Raw genomic sequence first — 6652 nt, 5'->3', positions numbered from 1 at the left:
ACTAAACCAAAGAAGCATCTAAAACATTCACATCTAAATTCACTGTGGGATGTTAAATGTTTAATTAGTTTTAAAGACATCTGTGATTCCATATGCTGCTGCTGTTATTGTGCGTCTCCTGCTCTGTCTTTTTCTACAGTGATATGTTGATCATCTCTTGATTAAATAAAGTGCATGTACATGTTTGCATTCATGTATTCATAAGTAAAAATATTCAAGATCTGCAGCTTCCAAAACTGATGTGAAATTGTTTTCCATCAGGCTGAGACACCATTCAGTACAGAGTAGAACAGTCCTGAATGTCACTATGTGTCTTCAAAGTGAGAATTACCCTAAAATTATTAAATCACCATAATTGTCAATGTATTAAAAATAAATAAATTGTAGCACCTGGAAGAAAGCACCCCATCAACATGTCTTTTTTTTTTTTACTTAACATTTTCACAAATTCCAGATACGCGACTGTCTTATTTACATCTTAAAACGCATAGCTTTAACTTGTAATATGCTCCCATTTACTTGTCATATGTTCACATTTCAAATGCTATTAACGCAAACACATCACACGATGCAGAAAATGATCAGTAATATTAAAACACCCTTGTCCGGGGAAAGACCTAATTAATGTTGATGTGTAATGAATAATGTTGGATTACTATTCCATATTTAATTGGGTGTTTGTAATTTTTATGATACAATGGTCAAAGCCTAGAAGCTTTTGGGGGTCAGCCCTATCCTGGAGAGCTTAATTGCCCTGATTATTCTCAGTAATTGCTGGTGTTTTTTTATATGGGGCAATGAACAGGTATAGTTTGATTACTGCTCTGGAGAGGGGCGATAAATTTGCAACTCTTCTGTAGTACAATTTGGTTGATTGAGACCGATTCTTTATTTTCCATCTCCTTCTAAAAGTGAGTGGGTTACGCAGACGAATCCAGAGGTTAATGAGAGTGAACACGGCCATTACACCCTTACTCAGCACCTGGGAGGTCCTGTGTGATAATGCTGCACTGAGCTTTATCATCACCTTTATCCCCAACAGATTGCCGGCCTGTTGACATCATTCTGTGAGATTCTGGACATATGTGAAGCATTAGAACTAATACTGAACTACCAGGTGACAACATGAGCTCAGTGCAGTAAAAATGCTCTTCATCATCAAAATACAATTTAATAGAAACCTATTAATCACATGATGTGAACACGTAAAGAGAAATGGTCTCTTCTAAAAGGCCACAAACCGAGTTATCCATTGAAAAATGGTCTCTTTCTGATTAAGCAATCACACGGCAAACATAGGCTGCCCAGATTCCATAAATCACTTCAAACATACATGGCATTTGATTAGAAGCCATTAGCAATGAGCAACAGTGTGTGTATGATGTGCATGTGCATGTGGCTCATCTCACATTTTCCATGGCCTGCTCTTTAGGATGTTCCTCATTAGTGTGAATATTAATGCAACCAGAAAGGGGGAAGAAAAATGTAAAAGGAATTTGGAAGAGCTTTTTAAAAAGGTCCTATTTCATCAGAATCGTTATTTTTTTGCAGTTCTCCAAAGGCTCGTAACCGATGGTCTATGAAGAGAGACAAGCCGCAGTGGGGCTTAATTTAAAACCAGAAAGGTCACTGCGCTAAGAAAGGTCTTTGGCTCAGCCAAAAATATAAAATGAGGAGGAGAAAAAATAAAGCATGGGGGGGGGCCAAGAAAAAGAGAAAAATGGAGTGAGATCAGAGGATGCCAATTTGAAAGGTGGCTCCTGGGCAGGAGGAAACAACATTCAAGTAATTTGAAAAGACACTTATGAAAGGAGAACACAAAAATGGAAAGAAGAAAGACAAAAAATTAAAGGGTAATGAAAAGAGCTGCAATTGAACTGAAACAGGCCAAGCATCGAAACAGATGCAAGAGGTTTTTTTTATTTACTTTAATGGTGTTTTTGCAAGTAATTTGTTATAATAGCCTACAATTTCAGGGGAAAACACTGCATCCATACACAGTGAAAGATTGCCAATCTGTCCAGCAATCTGTGTTGGCAGAAACACAACCCTCCCCAAGCTTTTTCTGAATTGGGCATCCCGTGCTTGATACTGGACCAGAGTACTAATGGCCAGAGAAACTGCATTTCTCCCTCCATCAGTCTGTCTGCAAGTGATGACGAGCCTTCATTTGGCTGAGAATTGCATGTCATGTGTTGGACTTGGCCTTGTTAACAATAGTAAACCAGTCGGCAATGAATTTGCCCTCCCCCAACTATACCTTACATTCCACAAACTAGCATCTCTGCCTTCAATCACTTGTTTATCTATCGGCTCACTTTAATTGTCTGCTGGGTTTTTGACTGCACCGCATTACATAAAAGCACACAGCAGCATGACAGCCTCTGATGTAAAGCCTCACGCTTTGCACAGATAAGACGGGTTCAATTTTAATGTTGCTAGCACACAGAGACGCACCAGGCTCACTTGTAAAACAGAATGCCCAGTTTGCTTGTAAACGCAGTAGCCCAAGAGCAGGAATGAGGTGGGGGTTGGGCCCGCTGAGGGGGGGATGAATTAAAAGGAGGAGAGGAATTCCACTTGTCCAATTCCTACTATCCATTCAGTGGATCAATTTTTTCTCTCGGATTCCCAATCCACTCCACATCCCTTTTAAAAACTAATACCCAATTCCAATCACAACAGCAGTAAAGCCCATCTTGTAAAAGGTCATAGTGTGACCTCTGAGTTCTCTAAATTGGATGTTGGTAGCCCCACTTTCCTTTGAAATACTGCACAGTCTGATATAAAATGTGCCCTGTGTACAATCACGTCACCAGTGGGACTTGCATCCCTCCCATCAATCGGTGTTCAATTTGATGTCAAGTGTCACAGCACAGAGAGTTTAAAAAGATATTGGTTGTCCCTTGTGTTCAGGGAAGGAGGAACCAGGACTCCAAACCTAAACTAACACCACAAACTACAGCACGGGGCCCAAGAAACATTTTGGGATTGGTATATCCGTGTGTGCATATGTGCCTGCCATAGGCAGCATGCGGGCATATAGTGTAGCATCTCCCCTGCAGCCAGCCGAGGGAACTGATCAGATGGACGATCAAACACTAATCATTCCCTCACGGCCCACACTGAGTAAAGCTGTCATTAATTTTGCGGAATTACATCAAATCTGAGACATTCTTTATGTGGCCCACGGCCTGTAGACAGTTATACGACAGGGACTGCTGCGCTAAGCAGATGGGGCAGCTTGGCCGTGCATACTAAATACTACCGTCCCCCATTTCTCTATCTCCGCCCTCCCAACACTCTGCCCTCCTTCCAGGCACTCTGCTCCTGCTCCCTCTCTGTTTTCTACCCTTCTAATGCCTTTCCTCCACTACACGGTCACAGCCATCATTGATTACCATCCTCACACGACAGTGTTGGGCAATGTTTAACGGCGAGGGAGAAAATACTTGCACTGTATTGAATAATGCATATAGGTAGACGACACACTGCATTTTCTCGTACTCGTGCATTAATTAAGTATGATGAGGAAATAAATTGTTTACAAACATAAATCTTAAATGCGTTTGCCTCTTGAATGTTGACAACTCTTTAACAGTTTACTTGCCCGTACACAACAGAAGGTCATAATCCCATTTGAGGTTTCCTTGGCAACTGATTACTGCTGAAGGCAAGCTGCAATTTATGACTAGTGACACATACCTGCCATTCCCTTTGAATGAGACATGTGGTAAGCTATATTCAGGAAGACCACCTCAGGTAATAAAACTGCAGCAGCACTCAGGGGCTGTGCCATTTTCTTATATTGAGAGGATTTCCAAGCCAGGCTGCTAAAAATCAGCAGACGACAGGGATTACATTTGTGTGGAATGGTTCCACAGCCAACAAATAAACAGCATGCTGCGGCTTTTCTGCCAGAACACTTGATAGTGTTGTTTTTTTCTACCTAATGCTTAAAAGTGTTGATGCTCCTGCAGTTTACACCTAAAGAAAAGTGTCATGTCAGATGGTGTGCGTGTGTGTGTGTTTGTAGTTATTGGGGGTGGGGCGGGGGGGGGGGGGGTATATGACAGACAGAGGAGCCATAACAGCAGGCAGCGAGGTCAAGATCAAGCAGTTTCATGGACAATCCACTTTCAGTCTAGTCTCTATTAGTGTGAAGCCTCACATTCCTCCTGCACAGTCATCTTCTAACTTTGCACAGCAGTGACGCTTCAAAGTCAAGGCTATCTCAGGTCCATCTTAACGTCCTGTGAAACAACACTGCCCCAAAAAAAAAAAAAAAAAAAAACACCAACCAACAAGGCAGCTGGGTAACAAGGCCAGCCAGAGACATGATTCATTCATGCAAACATGTTTTGCATGCATATCTGACTTTTCATACTATTTGACATCACAATTTTCACGATTTTTCTGCTAACCTAAAAATACACATGTAAACAATGGCTACTGAATAAGATAATCCAAGCAGAGCAGCCTTTTTAATTATCCCACTGCTTTGAGAGCCATTTCTTCAAGCACTACTTTGCTCACACAAGCTCAGCACACTATTAATCCACTTAAACACAATTTATAGGGACTCGGCATCGACTGTCCGTCGGCATAAAATTACATGAAGCGTCCTTATAGTGTCTTCAGCGGACTAAATTAGCCAAACTGGACTTACTAATTGAGGAGGAGTAAAGTACTGTGTGACTGTACGATCTCATCAATGGTCAGAGATAAATAATCGGCCTATAGGCAGCACTAGAACATCAATAACTACAATAATATAGAGTGAACATCGTTAAGCTGTGGAGGCATGATTACCTTAATCTCAGATAGAGACTTTAATTTTCACTTTTCAGGGATTGTGGGATGTGGTCTTGCCCCATACTGTTTAAATGGCAAATTGTATTTATACAGCACCAGTTTTGCCATTCACTCACACTTTCATACAGCACATCTTGTGTAGATCGTTCATACCGATTCATACAATGCCAGCACTGCAATTAAGATTCACCTTTATTCCCCTGACCATTCTTTTTTTCCACATACTAATTGAAATCATATTATTGCATTTTAATTAATAACCCCCAATAGGACAAAAAAACATTTTCAACCCACATCTTAATGATTTTTTAAAGTTAAATTGTCAATATTTATAGAGAGCTTTTCTCAACTAACCTTAATGACCACTCATCTTAAGGCCTCCAGCACATACGTTTTGGGTTATGCTGTAATATAATGTTAAATTGTCTTAATTAATGTGAGCCTAAAGCAATCTCTGTCTATCAGATCTCATGTTGCACCATCATTAAACAGCACATTCCTTCTAATGCCTCTCCTGCATTATGTAAATAGACTAAGATTACTTCACAAGGCCATGGAACAGTCTCAGGAAGCTAAAGAGCATGCACTGTGTGTTTTAGAGGTTTATGGGTATGTCTGCATGCATGTAGCAGGCTTGAATGCAAAGCACTGGATTTTCAAGATGGTATACTGCCATCTGGTGTCCAGTAACAGAACAGCATGCTGGCTCATTTGTATCACGAGACAATTGTGAGAACTGGAGCATCCTCCAAATCAAATGTGAAACATGCACTGCCGTCAAAATGTCTGATCGGGAGGCTGATTTATAAATCATACAACATACATATAACTCAGTAATCCTGGAGAACAATGGGTAACTAATAAAAACAAAAATAGTGAAATTAAGTTGTGACGTGACAAAGAAGTGAAAGTTTTAAAGTGTAATTTATATTATTATTATTATTATTATATGTAATATAAATAAAAAATATAGTAGGGCTGCAACAACAATTAAAATACTGATTAAATAGTGGATTGTTTTCTGGATTAATCCATAACATGGTAAAAAAAAATGTTTTTGATTGGTGTTCTCCAAACCACAGAATGACATTCTAAAGTGTATTGTATATAAACAACTGTAATCTGTTTACTCACACTGTCGCAGGAAGGAACAAATAAACTAGAAAACATTAACAGGCCACAACAATCCATTATGACCGATTTATCTGTCCATTATCTTCTCATTTTTGGGAATCTGTGTTTCCCAAATGTCAAAATGACAACATCCTGAAATGTCTTGTTTTGTCCACAAATCAAGTATATTCAGTTTTCTATCACAGTAGAAGCAAAGATGCCAGAACATAATATCCACATTGAATATTTGACATCATAAGAGTTGGTTTAGCTTACAAAAAACACTCTTCAATAACAATTGAAATTGTTTGAAATCTATTTAAGTTTAATCAAAAGAAATGTATTATTACAATAGTTTAATTATCTGTGGCTGCCCAGCCTAGAATTAAATCTAATACCTAGGGCTCAAAGTACTTATAATTTTTTTAATCATTGATTATTCAGCTGATAATGTTCTCCAGTAATCACTCAGTTTCACGTGCATTCATTGCAAAACATTAAGTAAAATGTCAATTGTTGCGTCTCAAACTTCAAAATGATGACAAGCTCAAAAATTCAGTCCACACATATCAATCTGAATATCAGACTGAAATAAATAACTGAACTTGTTTTTACTATATGAAAAATAGTTGAAGATGTATTTAGTTATCGATTAATAATGGTTGCTCTAATTACATAAACCTAAAAAAAACAGACAAAGTAATAACTGGATATCAAGAGATAT

This window comes from Microchirus variegatus (genome assembly GCF_963457635.1).
Source record: "Microchirus variegatus genome assembly, chromosome: 9".
In the NCBI taxonomy this organism is placed as follows: Eukaryota; Metazoa; Chordata; class Actinopteri; order Pleuronectiformes; family Soleidae; genus Microchirus; species Microchirus variegatus.
Note: the sequence above shows the minus strand (reverse complement) of the source record.